This window comes from Oryctolagus cuniculus, chromosome 1 (assembly GCF_051225735.1).
Source record: "Oryctolagus cuniculus isolate XC-2025 breed Fujian yellow rabbit chromosome 1, ASM5122573v1, whole genome shotgun sequence".
Taxonomy (NCBI): Eukaryota; Metazoa; Chordata; class Mammalia; order Lagomorpha; family Leporidae; genus Oryctolagus; species Oryctolagus cuniculus.
Genome location: NC_142867.1, coordinates 38,815,040 through 38,842,587, shown reverse-complemented (window position 1 = coordinate 38,842,587; position 27,548 = coordinate 38,815,040). Strand labels below are relative to the sequence as shown.

At 39.1% G+C, this 27,548-nt stretch overlaps 1 long non-coding RNA gene across 39 annotated transcripts in view; it reads left to right on the top strand.

Moving 5' to 3' along the window:
• Positions 1 to 27,548, top strand: part of LOC103351120 (uncharacterized) — a 219,544-nt gene that overhangs the window by 51,089 nt on the left and 140,907 nt on the right. For 2 of the 39 annotated variants that reach the window (XR_016218150.1, XR_016218089.1), the window contains exon 1: positions 261 to 428. The exons of the other annotated variants lie outside the window; for them this stretch is intronic. This is a non-coding gene — a long non-coding RNA (uncharacterized LOC103351120). Of the gene's footprint in view, positions 1 to 260; positions 429 to 27,548 lie in introns of those variants that run through there. 39 annotated transcript variants of the gene reach the window in all.

Sequence of the window (27,548 nt, the reverse complement as noted above, 5' to 3'; positions counted from 1 at the left end):
CAGGCTATAATATCATCATAAATTGAGGAATGAGTACTTAAACAGTTAAATATAAATCTGTAAAAATGCTAAAAATAATTTATCAGTAATTTTTGTTTAAAAATAAAGACAAAAACATACTAATACTACTGCATACATAATTTCATGAAAATTTAACAATTGTTTTAATCATGAGTTACATTTAAATACCTCAAATTGCGGTATGTTTTTGGATAGGCAGAACATACAAACAGCGCTCATAGCTGTCCCTTATATTAAAGTGTTCCCTGGATACAGAGATTTCCTGGTGGCTGGGGAACTACACTGAAGGAAGTGCACTGAGGAAATATGGGGACCATCCTCTGGTGTGCAGCTTTCATCACTGAAGTTCTACTGCTGCACATAATTATGTCCTTGCTATTGGGGAAGTTGCATCATCTTTACCAAAGGTAAGCCCTATACAGGATTTGAAGCTTCCTTATTGTTAGTGTTACCTTTCCCAGCCAAATCTGATACACTGGAAACCAAATACTGCTCAGAGTGCAGTGGATCACCCCCTGGTGGAAACTTGTAAGTAATATCAGCGCCAACAAGCTACTGGGCAGAAAAACACATGAATCGTCTTCAATGGCTTTTTCAGCGGGAAAGGAAACTATCAATTATTGTAAAAATTCTTTACAAATGACACATGATTTATGTCTTACAACTCTACAAGGAAGGATAATTATCCCCATTTTTTAGATGAAAAGTCAAGAGGTAGCTTTTCTTTTTTTTTTTTTTTTTTTTTTTTGACAGGCAGAGTGGACAGTGAGAGAGAGAGACAGAGAGAAAGGTCTTCCTTTGCCGTTGGTTCACCCTCCAATGGCCGACGCGGCTGGCGCGCTGCTGCCGGCGCACCGCGCTGATCCAAAGGCAGGAGTCAGGTGCTTTTCCTGGTCTCCCATGGGGTGCAGGGTCCAAGGACTTGGGCCATCCTCCACTGCCTTCCCGGGCCACAGCAGAGAGCTGGCCTGGAAGAGGGGCAACCGGGACAGAATCCGGCGCCCCGACCGGGACTAGAACCCGGTGTGCCGGCGCCGCTTGGCGGAGGATTAGCCTATTGAGCTGCGGCACCAGCCAAGAGGTAACTTTTCGAAAGGCATGTGGAGGCCCAGCTGCAAGCCTACGTTGGCCTGGTTTTTTCCTCTCTTTCCACAGTTCTTCCTTGTGGAAACAAACCCCAGGAGTTCATCACTGAAGAGTTGTCAAATACAATAGAACACGTGCCTGATTTTTTTTCTTTTATGTGAAAACAAAAATATTTCTAGTCACTCTCTGAAGTTCTGTGCCATTATCAGAACTTTTATTTTATTCCTCCTGTCCATTTTTATCCATTTTATTTTCTCCTGTCTGCCACAAGCTGGAGCTACTGCATAAAAACCAGTCACTTGAGTTCAAATTATAACTCTGTAATATGAAACTTGACTGCCTTTGCTCCCAAGCAGTTTGAGAATAAAGTTTGGAGAGTTAAGGGTTGGAAAGTACAGTGATAAAGGGCTAACTACTTGAACTTGGCCATTTTCAAATTGTGTGATTCTGGGTAAGTTGTTTGGACTTTGCTCCCCAGTTTAGTTAGGTGTAAAATGGATATTCAATGTAGTGAGAATTAAATATTATGAGCTTAGTATAGAACAAACCGTATAGTATGCCATCCACATATGATTCATTAATACCATTCATAATAATTATTCATTTTATCATTCGTATCATAGTCCAATGGATGCTCACTTCATTATAGCTACAGTTTATGTTATTACTCATCATCATTGCCTATCATATGAGAAGAACTACTTGACCTTCCATTACTCAGGGTATGATTCTTGGGTAGATGTTTTGGATGTTGTATATTAAGGGATTTTTTTTAACTTTTGTTTAATAAATATAAATTTCCAAAGTACAGTTTATGGATTACAATGGCTTTTTCCCCCCCATAACTTCCCTACCACCTGCAACCCTCCCATCTCCCGCTCCCTCTCCCATTCCATTCGCATCAAGATTCATTTTCAATTATCTTTATATACAGAAGATCAATTTAGTATATATTAAGTAAAGATTTCAACAATTTACACCCACACCGAAACACAAAGTGTAAAATACTGTTTCAGTACTAGTTATAGCATTACTTCACATTGGACAATACATTAAGGACAGAGATCCTATATGAGAAGTAAGTGCACAGTGACTCTTGTTGTTGACTTAGCAAATTGACACTCTTGTTTATGGTGTCAGTATTCACCCTAGGCTCTTGTCATGAGTTGCCAAGGCTATGGAAGCCTTTTGAGTTTGCCAACTCCGATCTTATTTAAACGAGGTCATAGTCAAAGTGGAAGTTCTCTCCTCCCTTCAGAAAAAGGTACCTCCTTCTTTGATGGCCCGTTCTTTCCACTGGGATCTCACTCACAGAGATCTTTCATTTAGTTTTGTTTTGTTTGTTTTTGCCAGAGTGTCTTGGCTTTCCATGCCTAAAATACTCTCATGGGCTGTTCAGCCAGATCTGAATGCCTTAAGGGCTGATTCTGAGGCCAGAGTGCTGATTAGGGCATCTGCTATTCTATGAATCTGTTTTGTTTCCTGCTGCCCATGTTGGATCATTCTCTCCTTCTTAATTCTATCAGATAGTATTAGCAGACACTAGTCTTGTTTATGTGATCCCTTTGACTCTTAGTCCTATCATTATGATCAATTGTGAACTGAAATTGATCACTTGGACTAGTGAGATGGCATTGGTACATGCCACCTTGATGGGATTGAATTGGAATCCCCTGCCATGTTTCTAACTCTACCATTTGGGGCAAGTCAGATTGAGCATGTCTATTAAGGGATTTTTAAAAAAAATATTTATTTATTTGAAAGGCTGGTTCACTCCCCAAATAGCTGCAATGGCCAGAGCTGGGCCAGTCTGAAGCTAGGAGCCAGGAGTTTCTTTGTGGTTTCCCACATGGGTTCAGGGGCCCAAGTGCTTGGGCCATCTTCCTCTGTTTTCCCAGGTGCATTAGCAGGGAGCTGGATCAGAAGTGGAGCAGCTGAGACTCAAACTGGTGCCCAAATGGGCTGCTGGCATCATAGCCATGGCTTTATCCACTGCACCACAATGCTGGCACCTATTAAGGGGTTATTACACAGTTGAGCAAGCAAATGACCAGAGAATTCTGTTTTAATGATTGAGAACACATCTGAACAGTGAGCTCATTTGTTATTTCAATTATTCAATAGGGCTGGAACCCCAGGGAGTGGCAGGGCTTGGAGAAAAGAAAGTGAAATATTTTTCTTGATTAAAACATACTAGCCCAGCAGGGAATAGCTTCACTGTGGTGGCCTGGAAGATAGCACCACACATAGAGGCATTCTGCTTGGAGATCAAAGAGAAGGAACTTGACAAAGGTGCTTTTGAGGTTGGTCAGACTCCTTGGAGGCAAGAGCAGTATTTCTTGGGGCCAGCATTGTGGAATAGTAGGTTAAGATGCCACCTGCAGTTCCTACATGTTGTATGGGCACCGGTTCATGTCCTGGCTGTTCCATTTCTGATCCAGCTCTTTGCTGATGTGCCTGGGAAAGCAGCTGAAGATCTCAAGATGAATTCTTGGCTTCTGCCTGGCCCAGCCCTAGCATTTGGGGAGTGAACCAGTGGATGGAAGATTCTCTTTCTATATGCCACCCCCATCTCAAATAAATAGATAAATCTTTTTAAAAGAAAGCATTGTTCTTGTCTCATGTAGATCAATTTTCCCATGGTCAAATAACAACGGGAAATACATCAATTTATGGAGTCACAATGCATATGAGTATTTTTAAAGCTGTGAAAAACACTGGGAGAATCAACCTTCTCCTATTTATGACTAATTAGACATGATTCCTCCATTTTCACTATGAATTTTTTTAAATCAGGAAGCATAAATATATAAACTTTGGAGAAGAGTGAAATATGAAATGTCTACTTATAACATTTAATATATAAATTTAAGCATAGATATTTGTAGATGTCGCTCCCCGTCTTCGTGGAGGAACGACACAGGACCCTGCGCTGTTCTTTTGTCTGCTCGGCCCTCCCCGGGTTTGCTGCTGGTTCTTCCCGGGTTGGCTACCGTCCCTTCCACCTCCGTGGAAGGGCGGTTCCCCCTGCCACATTCCCCACTTCCGCGGGGGAGCAGCACACCGCCGGCCGGCTCTCTCGGGGGCTGCACAGGTGTTCCTTCAGATAGATGTTCCCCTTAGATGTTCCTGGTGCATGTTGTCTCTCTCCTCCTTTATAGTCCTCTTCCGCCAATCCCAACTCGGCTGCCCACACGCCGAGTACGCTGCTCTCCTCCAATCAGGAGCAGGATCAGCTCCTGGAGGTCATCACTCAAGTTGGCAAGAGGCAGCTGCGTAGAAGCTGTTTTCTCCTCTCCCAGCGCCATATTGTGGGAGAGCAGATGCATAGAATAAGTCTTAATTCCAGTAACTCAGTCCAGTCCGAGTTGCTCCCCACAGTAGATATGTTACAGAAAAAATATACTTAGAATTACTGCTTTTTTGAAATCAAATTTCATGTCTTTTTGCAACTCACATTTTAGGAGAAATGTATCAGTATTTTCCTCATAATTAGCATTACTTTTTGAATCATCTAACAGTCTTTGGAGCACTTACTTGCCACTTGTTTAAGACAAAATACTTTTTAAGTGTGTAATGATCTGACACAGTAAATTTTCTTCCATTTTAAGTGTTCATTTATCTAATGCCAAAGCTTAGAAAGATACTTATAAATATATATTTTGATTATTTTATTATACTAAATCATATTTAAAGGTGTTTTAAAAAATAACAAATTTAAAATTGTGAGGTTGTAATCCCCTAAATAATTACCAACATTTATTACAGTTACTTGTCTTTTTAATTTTTTTGGCCATGTAACTTTTACTAATCAAATACCCAACCAGTGTTGACTTGGTTAACATGTCTGCCAATTGAATTGGCAGGGAATCAGTCTGTCAAGAGACATTCTCATGTTTATTGCAGCACGGTTCACAATAGTCAAGAAATGAAAACTTTGGGGCCAGCACTGTGTGTTGTAGGTTAAACCTCCACCTGCAGTGCTGATATCCCGTATGGGCACTGGTTCCAGTTCCGGCTACTCTATTTCTGACCCAGCTCCCTGCTAATGCCCCTGGGAAAGCAACAGAGGATGGCCCAAGTCCTTGGGCCCCTGAACCCATGTGGGAAATCTAGATGAAGCTCCTGGCTCTTAACTTTGGCCTGGTCTAACCCTGGCCATTGCAGCCATTTGGGAGTGAACCAGAGGATGGAAGATTGATCTCTCTGCCTTTCAAATAAATAAATAAATCTTAAAAATAAAAAAGGAAAAGAAATGGAAACTCACTAAGTGTCTATCAGTTGATGAATAGGTAAAGAAAATGTGGTTTATATACACAATAGATTATTATTCAGTCATAAAAAAGATGAAATCCTGTCATCTGCTTTAAGGTGGATGGAACTAGAGGTCATTATGTTAAGTGAAATAAGCCAGGCACAGAAAGATGAATACCATGTTTTTGTTCATATGGAGAGTCTAAAAAAGTTGATCTCATAGAAGTTCAGACTAGAATGGTTGCTACCAGATGTGAGGACTCTTGGCGGGGGGTAGGGGTGGGAAAGGATTGGAAAAGGTTTATTGGTTTATTAATGGGCATTAAATTAGTTTCTTAGGAGAAAGAAGTTCTTGTCATATAATGCACAATAGAGTAAGGGAACTATAGAAAATAATAATGGGAAGAATATTTTTAATGTTTTCACCATCAAGAGATGATAAACATTTGAGGAGATAGATATGTTTACCTTGATTTGAACTTATCCAAGATACGTGTATCAAGATATCACATGGCATCCCATCAATATGTATAATTTTCATGTGCCAGTTAAAGACGTTCACAGCTAAGTAACTCCTCCCCACCTTGACCCACTTAACTCAGAGATTTATAGCAGAATGGACACTCCACTGAAGTTAAAATGATGGTGGGTTGGCCAAAAAACTCCCAAAGAAGGTAGAGGCCTAGAGATACAGATCAGGCCCCTTTTACTGTCATCCATCTCTCCTAGGAGTCTCAGCCTTGTTACCTATTAGAATCTCCACAGAAGGTTTGAAAAACTTGATGCCACTTGAGAACATTTAAGTCAGAATATCTAGGGGATGGACCCAAGGCATAAGTGTTTTGCAAAGATTTCTCCAGGGTCTAAAGTGTTAAAACCTCTTAGAAGGCTGTGGGGAGCAACTCGGACTAGACTGTTACTGGAATTAAGACTTATTTTATGCATCTGCTCTCCCACAATATGGCGCTGGGAGAGGAGGAAACAGCTTCTACACAGCTGCCTCCAGTTCAACCAATAAACAGCAGGACCTGCTCCTGATTGGAGGAGAGCAGCGTACTCGGCGTGTGGGTAGCAGAGTTGAGATTGGTGGAAGAGGACTATAAAGGAGGAGAGAGACAACATGCACCAGGAACATCTAAGGGGAACATCTAAGGGGAACACCTGTGCAGCCCCCGAGAGAGCCGGCCGGCGGTGTGCTGCTCCCCCGCGGAAGTGGGGAATGTGGCAGGGGGAACCGCCCTTCCACGGAGGTGGAAGGGACGGTAGCCAACCCGGGAAGAACCAGCAGCAAACCCGGGGAGGGCCGAGCAGACAAAAGAACAGCGCAGGGTCCTGTGTCGTTCCTCCACGAAGACGGGGAGCGACATAATGGTGCCGTGACTCGGATATGAAGCCTAGGCAGGGTTTAGTGTCATTCCTCCACGAAGAGGGGGAGCGACAGAAGGCCATCAGTCCCTTTGTGCCACTGTCCTGAAAATTTTAATAGTGGGGACCTACCAGAAGCCCGGAGTTGTATCTGACCTGAGAAATCATCTTCACAATGTGTTCTGTTTCTTCATGATTCTTCACCCCACTCCCAAGTCACTCCTCATATTCCCATTATAGAGCTAGACACAGAATACCCGGATAAAGAAGCTGGATGGTCCCAGTGGAATAAGATGATATTTGTAATGAGCAGTCTCATTTCTGAATTGAATTTGTGTGCTGGGAAAGTATATTGGCTAATGTTTCAGTCCCTTGTTTGAATTTGTATCTTTGACAACAAATGCCTGAGGTGGAGGTTATAAAATTCTCTGTTCTTTCCATTTCCTCTCACTGGGGCAAACCTCCTCTTTATAGTCTTTCCAGTGATGGGAAAAAGAATCTGAAACTACCCTTCTCAGCCAATAGGCTTCCTCCTCTGAACTGGGAAGAGGATTAAAAAGGGAATCAGTGGAGGGTAGGACCCTTCCCTGCGCAAGGCATATTCAGGCAATCAATTTCAGAAATAAAAATCAGGAACACCATGTGGAACAATAGTAATAATAGCTTACATTTTTGTGATGTCTTATAGCTTTTGAAACACTTTCATGTTTTTTTTGTTTGTTTCATGTTTTCATTGTTTTTTCTTTAGACATACAACCAAAGAGATTCTTGGGAACAAATTTTTGTTTTAAAGATTTATTGTATTTATTTGAAAGGAAGCTGGTTCCATCTGCTGGTTCACTCCCCAAATGGCTGCAACAGCCAGGACTGGGCCAGGCTGAAGTCAGGAACCAGGAGCTTCTTCCAAGTCTCCCACATGAGTGCAGGGGCCTAGGCACTAAGGCCATTCTCTGCTGCTTTTCCAGGTGTATTAGCAGGGAGCTGGATCAGAAATGAAGCAGGCTGGACTGGAACCAGCACCCATGTGCAATGCTGGCATTGCAGGCAGTGGCTTAACCTGTTCAGCCACAACACTGGTTCTGGGACAAATATTAATAGGCTCTTTAAGACAGGTGCTTTGAAGATAAAGCAGTTCCCCATGAGAACAGGGATAGAGGTAGGACTAACACCTGGATCTTTAGTAATTATTAGCAAAATGAGCAGCTGTGAAGGTCATATGATGATCAGTGGTTGCCAAAGCTGGATACTTAGTAAAATAGCCTGGGATTTATAAAATAAATCACTATTATATAATATATTTTATTGTATAATCATATATTTTATTATATAATCCCTATTATATAATAGATATTATATAATAAATCACTATTTATAAAACAGTCACTACAACTCACCTCTAGAACTCTGATTCAATATACCTGGGATGGAGCTCAGGGAATCTGTAATCTACAATAATAACCTCATAGTTCTTTGCATGTCTGACTACAATTAGAATTACCTGGAAAACTTTAAAAATTCCCACTTTACAGATTGCAATCCAGCTCAATTAAATCAGAATCTCTGGTGATAGGACTGAGATCTGAGCAGGGTATCAATCTTCTCAGGAGATATGAACAACCAAGGCTGAGAAACGTTGCTATAGAATGGAGCTTTACTTTTCCAGGATTGCAGCATAGCAAGTAGACAAAGGTAGTAGGATCAGGAGTGAGAAGACCAGAATTTGAGTCCTGGCTCTGCCTCTCATGAACGTTCCTTCATCTCTCTGAGCCTCTTGTTTGTTTTATAAAATGCTGAAAATAAGCAATACTTGCTTCTTAAGGGTGTTACGAGGATTAGATGGTATAATGACCACAGAATAACCACGCTCCACACAGCTATCAGCTATTCCTGACATTTCCCAAAGAGTAAGTTTAAAGATTTTGTTTTTCCCCTAGTTGCTCCCTGTGTATCTACAGCTTCCACCCTGAACCTTGCAGAGTTAGACTTTTAGAATGTCAAACAGAGCTCTGGAAGTTTCCCTAATGAAACAGGTTTTGAAAATTGGAGGTTTGAGGAGACTTCAAAAAGTTCATGGAAAATAGAATTAAATGATGATATTACTCTCCATGAACTTTCAGAAAGCTCCCTTGTATGTCCTCAAGGCTTCTTTTCACTGTTGCTATTGGCACGTTCAGCCCTCTGAACCCTAGAGCTATGACTCGGCCAGTTTGCTGAATGTTTACTCAGAAGGGCAATTTTGTTTTCAGACTGCAAGAACACTTTAGCTATTACTCTTCACCTTCTCCATTCCTCCATCTGGATGTTTGAGTTCCCCTGAATGTGCCCCCAAGCACCTCTTGTTTAGTTCCATTCAGCAAATTAAGGAAGGTTCTAGTATGTGTTTCTTATTCAGTAAATGCTGAGTTCACTGTAACCCAGGCCCACTGGAGAACAAATAAACCCGTGCTATAAACACTTGCTCCCTTGCCTAACAATTTGTACTGGTTAGAACAGAATCTTCTAATATTAGGAATGGTAGCGTGAGGATCATTTCATAACCACAAACACAGAAAAAGCAATCATGAAATTATGGATGACTCATTGTCAAGGGAACACTTGAATCATCTTGATCAACCCCCTAGGTTGATCAAATGGGGAAACTTCTGCACCAAACTCACACTATGCCATTAGTCTTCTGTTTAATTGATTGTTATTGCCGGATTTGTCTTGACCACATCAGACCTATATTTAAACCTCTCATAATTCCCTCCTTGCTGTTTTCCTGAACACTGTTCTCTTATTTTTTATATATTTACTTGTTTCTTTCTTAAACTAGATAGTGATTAGAGAACACATATTATTTCTTATCCTAAATAAAATAGTATTTGGTTTAGGTTCCAGTATATATATGTTAACTACTATGTACCATAAATCCCACCTTCCTTCCCAGTGAAAGGGGATTGTGCCAGCACTGCGGCTTGCTAGGCTAATCCTCCGCCTTGCTAGGCTAATCCTCCGCCTTGCAGCGCCGGCACACCGGGTTCTAGTCCCGGTTGGGGCGCCGGATTCTGTCCCGGTTGCCCCTCTTCCAGGCCAGCTCTCTGCTGTGGCCAGGGAGTGCAGTGGAGGATGGCCCAAGTGCTTGGGCCCTGCACCCCATGGGAGACCAGGATAAGTACCTGGCTCCTGCCATCGGATCAGCGTAGTGCGCTGGCCGCAGCGCGCTGGCCGCGGCGGCCATTGGAGGGTGAACCAACAGCAAAGGAAGACCTTTCTCTCTGTCTCTCTCTCTCACTGTCCACTCTGCCTGTCAAAAAAAAAAGGGGGGGGGATTGTATCTAACAAACAAAGGAAGATTTGCTTTTTAGATTGCTTTCTCTAGGATTCCATAAGCAAACATTTTTTTTTTTCATTTTATGTGTTTGTATATATATATGCAAGAGAGAGAGAATTGGAAGGAGTGGAAAGAGGAGAAAAGGAAGGAGAGAGAAATGAGGGAAAGGCTGAGAGAGAAAATGCTATGTATTAGATACTATCTAGGTTCTGGTGATTAAAAAATGAATGAAACCGTCAAAAATGCCCACTTTCACAGTTTCCATTTGTGCATATAGGGTACTAGCAATAAAAAAGTAACTACAGTAAAACTATTTTCAATGGTGATAAATGCAATAAAGAAAAATAAGTCAGGGTGAGGGAGTAGAGAGTTCTGGATGCAGAGTAGGTTGTTGACATTTTAAGTGGAATGGACAGGGAAGGCCTTGCCAAGAAGATTATTTAAAGGAGGTAGGGAGTCTTGAAGCTATTTGGGTGGAAAACATTTCATGTGGAAGAAATAGGAAGTACAAGGTTCCCTCAGTGCAAGAGAGCCAGAAGTGTTCCCAAAATGGCATGTAGGCCAGTGAGTCTGCAGAGGAACAGGTGCAAGTGAGAGAGAGTAAAAGAGATCCCTGAAATAGTTTGGTGATATAGCGGGGTGGTTGTGGTAGGAGAATTCTGGAAGACTTTTAAGTCATTGTAAAGACCAGTTTTACTCTGACTGAGATGGGAAACCATTGGAGAATTTGGTCATACTTAGAATTAAAAGGGTCAACATATGAGCAGGAGTTTGTAGGGGTTGAGATACCACTTGGGATTCCTTCATCCCATATTGGAGTACCTGAGCCACAGCTTCTGATTCTAGCTTCATGCTAATGTACACTCTGGGAGGTAACAGTGGTGGCTCAAGAAGTTGGGTCTCTGCCACCAAAAAAGAAGAACCAGACAGAGTTCTAGGATCCTGGCTTCAACCTGGTCTAGCCTTGGCTGTTGGTAGACATTTGGGGAATGAACAAGAAAATGTGAAATTCTCTCTCTCTCTCTCTCTCTCTCTCTCCCTTTTGAATAGATGAAAAAAATTTAAATGGATCATTCTGGTTGTTGTAATACTTGTAGTGCATTGGAAGCATAAGGGTGAAAGCTGGAAAAACCTGTTAGGAAATTGTGGCAATTAGAGCAGGTGGCTCAGGTTATAATGTAAGAGGAGATAGTAGATATGAGAGAGTCTGAAGAGATTTTGAAGGTAAAGCTAATGATATTTACTCTCATATTGGTTACAAGTTATGGAAGAGGTTCAAAATCTACCTAAAGTTGTTTTTTTTCTGAACAATTCAGGGGATGTATGGAGTTGCCAATAATTAAGAAAGAAATACCTAAATAAGAAGTTTTATGGAAGATCTTGTATCTATTCATCTGTCTCTGCACACATATTCATTCTTTCTGTTATCTATCAATCATCTAATAAGCTCTATTTAAATATGAAGTATTTAAAATTCAGAGAGGTTTAGTAACTTGCTAAAGGTCTCATGACTAATATGTTATGATGTTGTATTTGAAATATCATAAACTTCAAATCCCTAATTTCCCTACTTTCCTAGACTCTTTTCGTACAGTATCACTTATTCTCACAACAACTTTTATCCCTGTTTCTCAATTTGCAAATCTGAAGTTTTAGAGGATAAATAAATGGCTTAAGTCACGTGGCTGATAAGTGAGACAGCAGAAGTTTCAAATTGGTTTCACTCCAAACTCATATTTTTTCTGTGAAACTATCATCCTTTATATTCTATGTGTACCTTGTAGGATATGTTTGAAATTAAATGTATGTATTATTCCCCACATACACAATGTCTGGCACATAGTATATTTAAAATAGATGCTCACTGTTATTGATTGATTTAGATATTGTGATTTAGATGTGATTCCTTCTAAAGGACTTTTAAATTCTTTAAAATAGCAGACTTAAAACAATTATTTTAAACATTTCAGAAACATTTATTAATATTGATTGAGTAAATCACATTGGGTACAACTGAATATATTGTAAACAAAATACTATGGATGCACCCACCATACATATCAGTATTTCCAGGTTAAAGAGATATAAAGGTAGAAGCAGGTGTAACTGAAGAAAACTAGTAATCAGAGGGTTATCATATACATTTAGTAGAACTATCAAAACTTACCCAAGATGTAATTGATAACTCAGATTGCAGAACAATTTAGGAAATTGTGTTTACAGTGAACAGCTTCCAAAAGAGCAATTTCCAGGCATAGATGATTGCATCGGCAAATTCTACCAAATATATAAAGAATTAACTCCAGTTCCTTTTAATCTCTTCCAGAAATTAGGAGAGAACAATGTCAATTGAATTTATGAGGCCAGCATTGTCTAGAAACCAAAGACAGAATAAGAAAAAAAAATTTAAATTCCACAAAACATTGCAAATCAAATGTTTCATAAAAATAAATGCAAAAATAATTAATAAAATTATAGCATTGGATTTTTCAATATATTAAAAATATACTATTACCAAGCAGAGATTATTATGGGACTGTAAGACTAGTTCAAATTAATTAGTGTTACTTACCACATTATCAGTTTAAAGAAGAAAAAAATCGCATGATCATATCTATTGATAGAAAGATATTTAACAAAAGTTAACATCCATTCATGATTAAGACTCAAACTAGGAGGGGCCGGTGCCATGGCTCCTTTGGTTAATCTTCCGCCTTTTGGGCCGGTATCCCATATGGGTGCTGGTTCTAGTACTGGTTGCTCCTCTTCCAGTCCAGCTCTCTGCTGTGGCCCAGGAAGGCAGTGGAGGATGGCCCAAGTGCTTGGGTGCCTGCACCCGTGTGGGAGACCAGGAAGAAGCACCTGGCTACTGGCTTCGGATTGGCGTAGTTCTGGCTGTAGCAGCCATTTGGGGAGTGAACCAATGGAAGGAAGACCTTTCTCTCTGTCTCTCTCTCTCACTGTCTAACTCTATCTGTCAAAAAAAAAAAAAAAAAAAAAAAAGAAAAGAAAAAGACTCAAACGAGGGATAGAAGGAAACTTTCTCAATATCTGATAAAAGTCAACCACAAACTACCATCATACTTAAGGGTGAAAGAATAATGCTTTTCCCCTAAATTTAGGAACAATGCAAAGATACCTGCTCTTATCACTCACTGTTGTACGGGGTGCTTTATTCAAGTGTTAAGGTAAGAAAAAAATAAAAGGTATGCAGATTTTTAGATGATGTGATTTCTTATGCATAAAATTCCAGGGGCCAGCACTCTGGCACAGTGGGTAAAGCTGCCTCCTGCAGTGCCGGCATCCCATATGGGTGCCAATTCATGTCCTGGCTGCTCCACTTCCGATCCAGTTCTCTGCTATGGCCTGGGAAAGCAGTGGAAGATGGCCCAAGTCCTTGGGCCCCTGCACCCACATGGGAGACCCAAAAGAGGCTCCTGGCTCCTGGCTTCGGATCGGCGCAGCTCCGGCTGTTGAGGCCAATTGGGGAGTGAACTATTGGATGGAAGACCTCTCTCTCTCTCTCTCTCTCTGCCTCTCCTCTCTCTGTATAACTTTCAGATCAATAAATAAATCTTTTAAAAAATTCCAAAGAATCCATAAAAGAATTCCAAGTATTAATAAGTGAGTTTAACCAAGTTGCAAGGTAGAGGGTCAACATACAAGAGTCAAATGTATTTCTTTATTTGAATACTTTACAATTGGAAAATAATTTCCTAAAAAATTTATTTTTATCCAGAAAATGAAGCAGTTGGTATAAATCTAACAAAACATAAACTCTATGGGGTCTGTGTGCTGAAAATTTAAAAGTCCTGATGAAATAAATCAAAGAAGACCTAAATAAGTGGAAAATATATTATTTTATGGATTAAGGATTCAACATGGCAAAGATGTAACTCTTCCTAAATTGACCTATAGAAATAGTGTCATTTCAATCAAATCTCAGCAGTGTTATTATAGATACAGATAAGTTGATTCTAAGATTCATATGTAATGTTAAAGGAACTATGATAACCAAAACAATATTGAAAAAGAGTAATAAATTTGGAGAAATTACACTATGAATTTTTTAAAAAAGATTTATTTATTTGAAAGTCAGAGTTACACAGAGAGGAGAGGCAGAGAGAGAGGTCTTTCATCCGATGGTTGTCTCCCCAATTGGCTGCAATGGCTGGAGCTGCATTGATCCGAAGCCGGGAACCAGGAGCTTCTTCCGGTCTCCCATATGGGTTCAGGGGCCCAAGGACTTGGGCCAATTTCTACTGCTTTCCCAGGCCATAGCAGAGAGCTAGATCAGAAGTGGAGCAGCTGTGTCTGGAACCAGTGCCCAAATGGGATGCCGGTGCTTCAGGCCAGGGTGTTAACCCATTGTGCCACAGCACCAGCCCCTACACTATGAAATTTTAAGATTTACTATAAATCTGCACCAGTCAATTCAGTGTGATATTGGCAAAAGAATAGACACAGATCATTGGAAAAGAATAGAGAACACAGAAATAGACCCACACAAATATGTCCTCGTTTTTCACAAAGTTGCAAAATAATTCAATGGAGTTAAGTACAGATCTTCAACAAATGGTGTTGGTACAACTGGACAACCATATGCAAAAAATGAGCCCTGATCATCAAAATTGATATAAGAATGAACTAAAAATGGATCATAGACCTACATGTAAAATGTACAGCTTAAAAAAAAAAAAACCTGGAGGAGAAACTTTATGACCTGTTATGAGAAAGAGTTTTTAAATGTGACACTAAGCCCAATCCACTAAAGAAAGCCCTTGTTTATACTCATATATCCAAAAGGATGTGTTCTAAGAAAAGAAAAAGAAAATAAGAAAGATTTACTTTATTTGAAAGGCAGAGTGACAGAGAGAAAGGGAGAGACAGATAAAGAAATTGATCTTCTGTCTGCTGGTTCATTCCCCAAATGACCGAAATGGCTGAGGCTGGGTCAGGCAGAAGCCAGGAAACTGTAACTCCATCCTGGTCACCCACATGGGAGACAGGGACCAAGTACTTTGGGGATTTTCTGCTGCTTTCCCAGGAGTCTTGGCAGGGAGCTGGATTGGAAGCACAGCTGCATGTTAATATAGGATGCCAGCATGACAGGCAGTGGCTTAACCTGTTGTACCATAATGCTGGCCCCATCTCAACTTTTAAAAATACTGTGTTTATGAATTAAAAGATTCAACAAAGTGGATATTCAGTTTTCCTCAAATTTATCTATAGATTTAACGGAACATGTTTTTGGTAGGTATGTATAAGCTGCTTTTTTTTTTAAAAGACTTATTTATTAATTTGAAAGTCACAGTTACAGAGAGAAGGAGAGTGAGAGAGCAAGTGCAAGCGAGAGAGAGAGAGGAAGGGAGAGGAGAGAGAGCTTCCATGTGCTTATTCACTCTCCAAATGGCTTCAGTGTCTGTGGTTGAGCCAGGCTGAAACCAGGAGCTTCATCAGGGTCTACTATGTGGGTGGCAGGGACCCAAGTACTTTGGCCATTTTCTGATGATTTTCTCGGGCCATTAGCAGAGAAAAGTTGATTCTAAAGTGCATTTAAAAGACTAAATAGCATGAGGGATGATAATTGAAAATACTGGGTATATAACTGGAATTTGCTAAGATGATAAGTCTTAAATCTTCTCACCACACACATGTTAACTCAGTGGGAGTGATTGATATGTAAATTAATCAGAATGTAATTGTCATTTCACAATGTATTTGTTAGTATAGAATACAAAAAATGCGTAGGAATGAGATAGACATCTTGTGATTTGATTATTGTTTTTAGCCCTTGTTTATACTCCTGTGGAACTGTGCTCTTTCTACTTTTTACTCATTGAATGTTATGCTTAATGCTACATTAAGCCTGTGAGTAAAGAATGGATTGAAATTATTATTTTGGGGACAGCGCTGTGGCATAGCAGGTAAAGCTACCATCTGTAGCGCTGTCATTCCATATAGGCACAGGTTCACGTACCGGCTGCCACACTTCTGTTCCAGGTCTCTGCTATGGCCTGGGAAAGCAGTAGAAGATGGCCCAAGTCCTTCCCCTGAGTGGGAAGATCCAGAGGAAGCTTCTGGCTCCTGGCTTCAGATAGGCCCAACTCTGACCATTGCAGCCATTTGGGGAGTGAACCAGCAGATGGAAGACCTCTTTTTTTTTTTTTTTTTTTTGGAAGACCTCTTTTTTTCTCTCTGCCTCTCTTTCTCTCTGTGTAACTCTGACTTTCAAATAAATAAATAACAAAACAAAGAAATTATGTTTTTGCAAAAATTAAAGAAAAAAGGAAGTAAGGAGAGGGATTGACAGATGTGGGAGGGAAGTATGGTTATCTTCTTAGAATTGTATCTATGAAATATGTGAAATCTGTTTTCTTTATATTAATAAAAATTTTTTAAAAAGAAAAATCAAGTTTTACACCTTAAATATATTAAATTTTATGTTAATTATATTTCAACAAAAGGGTTAAAGATTTAAAAATAAAGATATATTATATGGAAAAGCAAAAGTGTCAAAATATCCCAAACAATTTGGGCAAAATGATGGCAAGTAGCCAAAGGGTTAGAAATAAATTATATGGAAAAGCAAAGGAACTAAAATATTCCAACCAATTTGGGAAAAATGATGGCAAGTAGGCATGTAAAAGTGTTCATTAGCCATTAAAGAAATGTAAATTAAAGCCATAATGAGATATCCTACATATCTGTTAGAATAGCTAAAATTTTAAAAATTGACAAGTGCTGGTAAGGATGCAGAAAAGCAACTGGGACTTGCATACTCTGCTAGTAGGAAAAGAAAACAACCACTCCGGATAACAGTTTGGCAGTTTATTGAAAAGGTAAACATGTATTTATCATATGACCCAGCAATCCCATTCCTAGGTATTTACCTTAGAGAAATGAAAACTTATGTTCAAATAATGACCTGTACGTGAATGTTTATACCAGCTCTACTCATAATCACCAAAGACTAGAAACACCCAAATGTCATTCGGTGGATGAATGTATAAATACACTGTGCTAATTTGTACAATGAAATACTACTTATCATTAAAAAGAATTAACTATTCATATATAAAACAAGTTGGATGAAATAGAGAGGCATTGAAGTAACATAAAGGAGTCAGTTTTAGAGGGTACATACTGTATAATTCCATTTATATGCTGTTCTCTAAAAGGCATAATGGTGCAACAGGGAAAAGATGAGTCATTTCTAGAGGTTTGGAATATGGAGAAGGTGTGACCACAAAGGGCGAACATAAGAGAATTTTTCTTGGTACAGGAGTATTCTGGATGGTTTTTATGGAGGTAGTTACAGGAATCTATACATGTGTTAAATTTATAGAACTGTACACAAAAAAATCAATTATGGGAGCCGGCGGTGTGACATAGCAGGTAAAGTCACTGCTTGCAGTGCCAGCATCTCATACAGGCAGGGGTTGGAGTTCCAGCTATTTCACCTCCAATCCAGCTCCCTGCTAATGTGCCTGAGAAAGCAGGGAAGATGGTCCAAGTTCTTGGGCCCCTGTACTCACGTGGGAGCCCCGGAAGAAGCTCCTGGCTCCTGGCTTTGACTTGGCCCAGCCCTGCCATTGCGGCCATTTAGGGAGTAAACCAGTGGATTGGAAGATCTCTGTCTCTGTCTCTCCCTTTTTCTTTCTCTCTCTCTGTAACTCTTTCTTTCAAATAAATAAATAAATATTTAAAAAAAATCAATTACAGTGCACGATAGTTTAAAAATAAATAAAATAATTACTTGGAAAATTTTTGGTGCTGAAGGACTTAAGTTGGGTCTTAAAATAAGGTTTTCCAAGACTTAATTGCATTTATACCCTGATTGTATTCATTTATTACTTGCAGGATGAAGTTAGAATAGCTTTTGGATGGAATATAATAACATATATGTGTAGGTATCTGTATATGTGTGTGTGTGTGTGTGCCTTAAGGAATATGTGAGGTATTTACTACATTTAGAACACGGAGGAGAGAGGTGAGGGTGTGGAATTCCATTTCAGAAATTAGAAGTACAGATTACATTACTCAAGGAGAGTGCATAGAAATGAAGAAGACTGAATGCATGACAAGAACTGAGGATGGAACTCGGGATACTAATACATAAGGGAATATGAGAGAAGGAATCATAAAAGAGATTAAAATGGGGATTACAAGAGAATGGGGCATCAGAGGAGAGAAAAGGGTCATGTAAGTCAAGAGAGTTCAGTAAGAAGAGTCACCCAGATCCAATAGCAGGGAGAAGTTGAGTATATTTGAAAACTCATCGTTGTGGGGCTGGCGCTGTGGTGTAGAAGGCTAAGCCTCCACTGTGGCTTATCCCATATGGGTGCTGGTTCGTGTCCTGGCTGCTCTTCTGATCCTGCTCTCTGCTAATGGCCTAGGAAAGCAGTGAAAAATGGCCTAAGTGTTTGGGTTCCTGCACCCACATGGGAGACTAGGAAGAAGCTCCTGGTTTTGGCCTGGTCCAGCCCTGGCCATTGCAACCATTTAGGGAGTGAACCAACGGATGGAAGATCTCTCTCTCTCTTTCCTTCTCTCTCTGTACTTCTGGCTTTCAAATATAAATAAATAAAGTGTTTATTAAAAAAAAAGAAAAGGCATCATTGTGTGTGGCATCTGAAATATCACTGTTATTGCAGAAGCACTATCAGGGCTGGCATGCAGCAACAGCCAGAGAGGGACAGATTTTTTTTTTTTTTTTTAATGAGAGGTAAAAAAGTGCTTCTTTTTTTTTTTCTTTAAGTTTTTATTTAATGAATGTATTTTTTCATAGATGCAACTTTAGGAATATAGTGGTTCTTTCCCCCATACCCACCTTCCCGCCTCCCCAATTCCCATCCTACCTCCCTCTCCCTCTCCCATCTCCTTCTTCATTATGGTTCATTTTTAGTTTGATTTTATATATGGAGGACTGTTGGGCATTGCCTAAAATCTCCATTACAATATGGCGCCTGGCAGATGTTTGAGGGGCATGTCTGCGGCTGCCGAGGTTAAACTACATAAGATCAGACCACTGGCAGGGATAGGTCCGCTTTAGTTCTGAACATGTGGACAGTGCGTGATCCCTATACTCTACTTAAGGTGCCCCTGTGTGTGGTCCACCCGTGTCTGCGTGACCTTTTCTACGATTGGCTCCCCTACTGCGCATGTCCTTTGTAAGCTTTATAAGCCTGTATACTTCCTCAATAAAGCGGTTCCTGCTTTGACAGAACTGATGGGTGTTTGTGGTGTATTCATCACCCGTCAACCTTACCCTTCCCGTTCGCCTTGTTGGAGAGGGTCTGTACTGGCCCCTGCTGGTCAGGGGCCAGCCTCGGACTTGAGATCCCGACAGAGGACCAACTCCATGTTTAATAGAGATTTCAACAATTTTCACCCCCCACCTCCCACCCCCACCCCCCCAACATATAGAGCACAGTTTGGGCACAAAATTTGCAGTCAATTCTCATAGTACAACTCGTTAGGGACAGAGGTCCTACATGGGGAGTAAGTGCACAGTCACTTCTGTTGTTCCTTTAACAATTAACACTCTGATTTATGAATGTCTGTGATCACCTGAGGCTCTTGCCATGGACTGCCAAGCTATGGAAGCCTTTTGTTACCATAGACTCCATCGGTATCTGGACACAGCAATAAGCAAAGTGGATGTTCTCTCCTCCCTTCAGAGAAGAGTACATCCTTCTTTGATGGCCCATTCTTTCCACTGAGGTCTCACAGAGATCCTCCACGTAGGATATTTTTTTGCCACAGAGTCTTGGCTTTCTATTCCTGAAATGCTCTCACAGGCCTTTCAGCCAGACCAGGAAGCCTTAAGGGTTGATTCTGAGGTCAGAGTGTTATTTACAGTGAATGTCACTCTAGGAGTCTGTTGTATGGACTGCTTCCCATATTGGACTTTCCTTCCTTTTTAATTATATTATTATTATCAGGCACTTGATGTTATTTATATGATCACTTTTATACTTAAACCAATCTATATGTTGACTTTAGCATTTAATATGATCATTTTTAACAGTTGAGATGGCATTTATGCCACCTATTTTTATGAGTTTGGAGCCCCATGACAAGTTCTTAGGCTGTACCCGTAGAGGTAAGTCTGAATGACTGTATGCAGTACTATACTGATTTACAATTATAGACTACCTCCTCCATCTCTTATTCCCCCTCTTATTTTTAACTGGGATCTTTTTCCAATTGCCTTAGAATACATATGATTGACTCTATGTTACATAAAGAGTTCAGCATATAGTATGAAGAAGAAAAAAAGAAAAAGAAAGAAAACAGAGAAAAAAACAAAACAATACAAAAAGGATATACAAAATAAAAAGTAACAATGATAAACTGTCCCTTGATGGTCAGATTAAGGACTATTCAAGTCACTGATGATATAAGTGACAGTTCGCTTCTATAGCTCCCATTTTAGGTGCATTATTAATTCTCCCAAATCAGGGAGAACATATGGTACTTGTCTCTTTGGGACTGGGTTATTTCCCTAAGTATGAGGTTTCTAGCTTGCTCCATTTTATTGCAAATGACCAGATTTCATCCTTTTTTACTGCCATGTAGTATTCCGTAGTGTACATATTCCACAATAAGAAGTGCTTTCATAAAGCTTTGTTTTATCTGTATTTGGACACTTGAATAAGATTTGGTGGTGGAATTACTCCAAATCATTAAGCCAAATTAGTTCAGAATTTCAATAGTATTTTGCATTTATGGCAAAAATTGAAGTCGAGCAATGGTTACATGGACTTAAGGTTTAGATACAATTTTTTATTAGTCAGAAGCCTCATACTTAATGAACTGTTTTATCTCTTGCTCAGCATCCACAGTGCTGCAGATAATGAAGGCTGTACAAAGATGTATAAGCAGTAAGAACCGAGTTTACTTAAGCTAACCTCTGCATTTGAAAGACAAAGAAACCAAGACTTGGAAATGTAATAACTTGGCCAAGATTGGGCCAAATCTGCCTCCCTCCTCTCTCAATGTCATATTTTGCTAGTTTCCAAAATTTTCCCTTCACTGTGAGTATTCTCTATCACAAGTACAGTATACATATGAGCATACTTCAGAAAGTTTATGGAAAATGTGTATTATAAAGAAAATCATGCATGGGTTTCAATTTATTTTGCCTCAAAGTAAACTTATCTTTTAATTCTATTTTCCTTCAATGTTCTGGGGTATCCTCATACAGAAAATATCATAATTTCACGTTTGGTGCCTTTCTAAATGGATTCCTGTAGTTGGGTGAACTAGGAATTTACAAGAAAAGAGGAATTACCCCCTGAGACAGTATGTGCAGGGTCTGAGTATGATCTTGATGGGTGACTCAACTTGGTATAAACAGAAAGAAGGGGTAGAAGGAAACCATTTTTGAAAACCAAACAAAACTTCTGGTAGGAATATATTGGGGTTAGTAGGTACATATGAACAGACATTTGATTCTACCTAATTGAATATTATCCTTCAAGAATTCTCTGCTGAAATTCTAAAGGATTTTGTGGCTTACTTCAATAAGAGAGGCAGATCTTTCACCATAATTCCAGATGGCATTTTGAAGGAACAGGGAATAAGATAATTTGTTAGGAGTTTGCCTAGAAGATAAATTAGAAGGGGAGAGTAGAGGTCCTTTGAGGCAAAACTAAGTTTATGTGGGTGCTCAAGTTAGACAGCCTCCTTGATTTCATTCAGTTACTTCCCAGTAACTTTAAAATAGTGCCTTGACCTCTTTCACCCTCACTTTTGCCTCCATGAAATGGGTTATTTGTGTGTATTAAACATAATACAGCCAATGTCCTTGGTATACTGCCAGGCTTATTAAACAAAATAATAAATATTAGTATTTACTTCTATTATTCATTAAGAGTATGGTTCTATTCCATAGGAAATGGCCAAAGACAACACAAGCCAACATTTTCAGACACAAATAGTTCCTGTCTTTTGTAAATTGATCTTTCTGTGGCTTGCCCTGGCATAGCTAGGCCCCTCTATGGGAATTGCAGAGATATTTAGAGTTGAATGCAAAGACCTAAGATCAAATAGGATAAATGATGAAACAATACCAAAGATATAAATGGATAAGCACACTATACTGGGGCTGGGGAGGGTGGAAGTGGAGGCATTTATTTTCCAAGTGACATCAATGTACACAGCTGACTGTGCCAGAGGGAGGAGGGGAGACTGGATGACAGTTACTACTGTGAAGGGGGCCTGAAAACAGAGAGCTGCATGAGTAAGCTGCTGATCAGATTTCTTTAGGATGAGGAGGGGATTATAATGTTCTGAAAGATTACTGAAGCTTAGAAAGAGGAAGTAGTAGAATCTCATCTTCCTGTCTCTGAGAATTTATGGTGTTGGACATCATGCTTCCACTGTTCTTTTAAAAAATGGTTTTAAAATAAAGATGACAGCCAAAAAATGTCTAACTCATTTGTTTGTTGTAGATTTTGTACTGGATTTTAAATAAAGAGGTGATGGTACAGGGATTTCAACATTTAGTATATGTGGACTTTATACACATGCACATGAGGACGACAGATATTCTATAAAACTCATTCGTGTAAACTCACAGTTGTGCCTCTCAAAAAATTTGCTCCAAACAGTTTTAAAATATTTTTATGGGTTTGTGATTTAGTTACCACCTACATGGAACTAAAGTTCCTAGTCCTCCAGGAAGCTCACTAACAAGCCCCAGTGGTCCTCAATGCTGACTACACTGCAAAATTATTTGCAGGTCTTGGAAAAAGAAATCTGTGCCTGAGCTGAGCCCCATTTCAGAGCATTTTAAATTAGACAACCCAGAAGGAACGTTTTTCAATTTACTCTATGAGAATTTAAGATTTCAAAAAAAAAAAAAATGAGTTGGCACAAGATCTCTAACCCTTAACAACAGAAATCTTTGCTTAGTGAACATTCTGTAAATAACTTGGAGAATTAAGATTTTGCCAATATTGGTCCATAATATCTAACATGAAGAACAGAGCAGGAGGAAATGATCATACATGCTTGCAAAAATGTATCAATCTGGAGTCATTGCAATAATGTTTGTAATAGTAAACACTGGAAGCATCCTAAATATGCGATTAGAGGAGTATTTGTTCAATGATGGTGCTTCCATTAAATGGACTACTTTGCATCAATTAAAAACAGTGTGAGAGAAGTTTTTAATGCATATAATATACATTCAGTTCATAAGGAGATACAAAGATGTTATACAAATATGGTGAGACATACTTTTTTGAAAAAATCTATTTGAATAAAAAAAACTGGAGGAAAAATTCCAAAATAGTAAGTAATATATATTATGATAATGTGATGGTTTTTATATTCTTTTGTAGGCGTAATATTATTTTCCAGACTTTCTATACTAAGGATGAATAATTTTTATAATGATAAAATGTTATTTAAATTAAAAGCAGTTATAGAAATCTAAAGGAAATTTATATTGAAATATTATAATGTGGAGCTGCCCACCTCATATGTTTAAAGTAATTGACCCCCTCATTTTGCATATGCTACTTATGTAGATAGATTTCATAGGTAAAAGAGCCTTCTAGAAACACCTCTGATTTTCATCTGAAAGGAGCAAACCCTTGTTCAATGTATGACTTTGATTTAGGAAGTGGAGTCTGGAACAACTGGCTTAATTTGGCAAAGACAGAAGAAGATAGGATTTTGTGCTCTATGATTGGGTTCTGCAGTTGTTCTAAACTAATAGGCTACTTTCTTCCTTAATGTTTTATAATTAGGAACAGCTGCTATGAGCTGCGCAGATTTTTTTCCCCTCCTCTCAACTCCCTTGCCTCCTGAAGTTAAATCGATCTCTGTAATTAAGGAATTTGTGGAGTAGACAAGAAAGGAAATGGGCTGGCAAATTTGTATAGTTTGCCTGCTCTAAAACATGTAATTTAAGCGTCACATAGAAGAATTTGTGGCATGGTGTAATAACATTTACCTTTTTTCTAGAAAGTGTCTTTCAATGTTTGCTTTAGACTGGAAAACACAATAACAGTAATTGATCAGTCAGTTGTTGTAAATGATCATAAAAGTGTCCAGGCTTCCTTCTGCTTCAAGTTGATTGGATTTCAGATCAGCCAAGAAGCTAGATAAAAGAGTTCAGGACTGCATTGTTTGAAGATACGTCATTGTCCTGTTGGAAAGAATGTGTGATATGTGGTTGGTCACAGTAACATTTTGGGTTAAAAGTCAAAATGAAGAAAATCATCTCGCTCCCTTGAATATGTTTCTTAGTTGTTTTGTGTATGTCTAGATAGGTTTTTTTTTTTCCCACACTAAAATGAAATTTCTCATGACTCCTCTCCACAAGGAAAAGTTCACCTCAAGGGGCCAGCCCTCGGCTGAGACTGTGAGCAGTCACTCTAAAGCCCGAGTTTCCATAGTCTCTGACATCCCTAATAGCCAAGACCGGATGATTCTCAGAAACGGCAGACTGTTGAATATTAATATTGGAGATTGTGTTAGTCAGTGGTCACCAGAGACATAGAGCCAAAAGGATATATTTCTATATCCTGTATTTAGTTGAGTTGGCTCACATAATTATGAAGCTGAAAAGTCTCATGATCTTCTGACTGCAAACTGGACCAGGAAAGCTAATGGTATAATTCTGTTTATGACAAAAAAGGCCTGAGAACTGAGGGTGGGTTGTTTTGGGGATTGCTGGTGTAAGTCCTGGAGACTGAAGGCTTGAAAATTAGGAACTCTAATGTCTAGGAGATGCATCTCAGATAGAGTGAACTTGCCTACTTCTACCTTTTAATTTTATTCAGCCCCTTAATAGATTGGACCATTCCCTCCCACATTGGTGAAGATGAATATTTATTAGCTCTCTGACCTCAAAATCAGCCCAAAGGCATTTGGATCTGGCTGAAAAGCCCAGGAGAGCATTTCAGGCATGGAAAGCCAAGACACTGGCAAAAAATAACTTACATGAAGGATCTCTGTCAGTGAGACCCCAGTGGAAAGAAGGGGCCATGAAAGAAGGATGTACTTTTCTCTGAAGGGAGGAGAGAACTTCCACTTTGCATATGGCCCTGTCTAAATATCGATGGAGTTTGTTTACTCAAAAGGCTTCCATAGCCTTGGCAGCTCATGTCAAGAGACTCGGGTGATCACTGACATCAAAAATAAGAGTCTTAATTGTTAAATCAACAACAGGAGTCACTGTGCACTTACTCCTCATGTTGGACCTCTGTCTGAATGAGGTGTACTATGAAAATTAATGGTAAAACCTGTCTTCAAACAGTACTTTTTACTTTGTGTGTCTGTGTGGGTGCGAACAGTGAAAATCTTACTTAGTATAGAGTTGGTGTGTATATAAAGTGAATTAAAAATGAATTTTAATGAAAAATGGAATGGGAGAGGGAGTAGGAGGTGGGATGGGAGTGTGGGGGGGAGTCAGGACTGGAGGGAAGATACAACTATATTCCTAAAAGCTGTACATATGAAATCTGTATTCATTAAATAAAAACCTTAAAAAAAAAAAAAAAGAAACAGATAAGGGGGAAGTCCTCTGAGGCTTCAAAGAGACACCCACTTTTCCCCAGCAGCCTTCTATACCTCCTCCCTCAGTGGCAAATTTCCCACTAACCAGATAAAACCTGAGTCCCAAATGCCCCCAGCACGCAGTCTCTTTGCAAAAACAGACTGTTGCCAACCTCTTTGCTTCCAATAAAGCAACCTGTCTCTGGTGAAAAAAAAAAAAGATGAATATTTACCCGGTCTATCAATTCAAATGCTAATCTCTTCTAGAAACACCCTTACAGACACATTTAGAAATAATGTTTTACTAGATATCTGGGCACTCCTTTACCTGGTCAGTTGATACATAAAATTAACCAGTACAAATTTACCCTTTACCACTCTGCACCTATATGCATTTTCTTAAGCTACACTCAGTCTCCAAATAGACAATCATAAGGTCAAAATTCCACCTAACACAATACAACTATCCTGTACACTAAAACTAATCCCTTCCTTATAAGGGGAAGTAAGTAATGAGATATCACATCACCACTGTCAGAATGGCTGTTGTCCAAAAAACAGGGAGCAACAAATACTTAGAGAAAAGGAAACTCTTATACATTTTTGGTGGGAATGTAAATTAGGGTAGCCATTATGGAAAACAGCATGGAGATTTTTTAAAAAGCTAAGAATAGACCTGCTATCTGATTCAGCAATCCCATCCCTGAGTGTATACACAAGAGACATAAATTTACTTTATCAAAGAGATACCTGCTCCACTATCTGTATAGCAGCACTGTTCCCAATAGCCAATGTACTCCTCATCAGATGAATGATAAAGAAAATGGTTTCTCAATGGTTAGGGATGCCACACTACTGTAGTTTTAATAATCTGTGCTAATTTTTAAGTTTCTTATATATGGGTGAGACCATCATCTTTCCATTTGATTATTGTTTATAGCCTTTGCATATATCATTGATCTAGGGTCTTTTTACTTTTTCTTTGTTGATCTCTTTATTAAGTGAAGCATTAAGCCCTTGACTATAATGTAAATTTTAAAAAATGTTATCTCAAATCCAAAATAAAACAATTAAACAAAAAAGAAAGGGAGAGGAAGAATATCATAATATTTTTAGAATTTTATCTATGAACTACATTGACTCTTCTTTTTGTATTAATTAATATTACCTTAAGATGGAAAAGCAGTGGTCCACTTTCTTTGCATAGCTAGGAGCCTAACATCAGTGAGTGACAATTAGCAAACATATAGGGTCTAACCACATTGGCTAATCTCCACGCTAACATTCCAGTACTTTCTCATAACCTCATCCAATGGTTGAAAATCCTCCCATCTTTCCCATTAATGCTATTGAAGTCAAACACTCTTTTCTACTATAACAGTTCTGAATAAAATATTTGCCAGATTGAAAAATAAAAAGTGGTGGTTTCTACATATAGTGGAATATTATTCACCTTAAAAGATGAATTTCTCCTTTTTGCCATTAGGGACCTTTGTTGTCCTTGTTGCCCCCTGCCTTCGGGGCACCTGGCCTTGAGGTAGCCCACGCTCTCTGCCTTCACTTTGCTGCCTATGATAAGCTGCTTGTAGCAGCCGCTCATAACCAAACGCTTCCTCAAGTGGCTCTTAGCCTACTCTCTGCTCGTTATGGGTCTAGATTTCCCTTTCTCTCTTAGATATAGCCCTCACTCTCCTATGCATTTCTCTCACTAAATAAAAAGCTTAAAAAACTTAAAAAATATGAAATTCTATCATTTGTAGCAAAATGGTTGAAACTGGAGGACATCATGTTGAGTGAAATAAGAAAGACATAGAAGAATAATGTATATTCTTCTCCCTTACATATAGGAGCTAAAATTACAAAAAACAACTAAAAAAAAAGAAAAATGCATATGTGTGCCAGTTTTGCTTCAAATATAGGGTTTTGTTAAACTTTCTTTCAAATCTTTGTCAAATAAAATGACAGGAAATAAATACTACTATAATTTTAA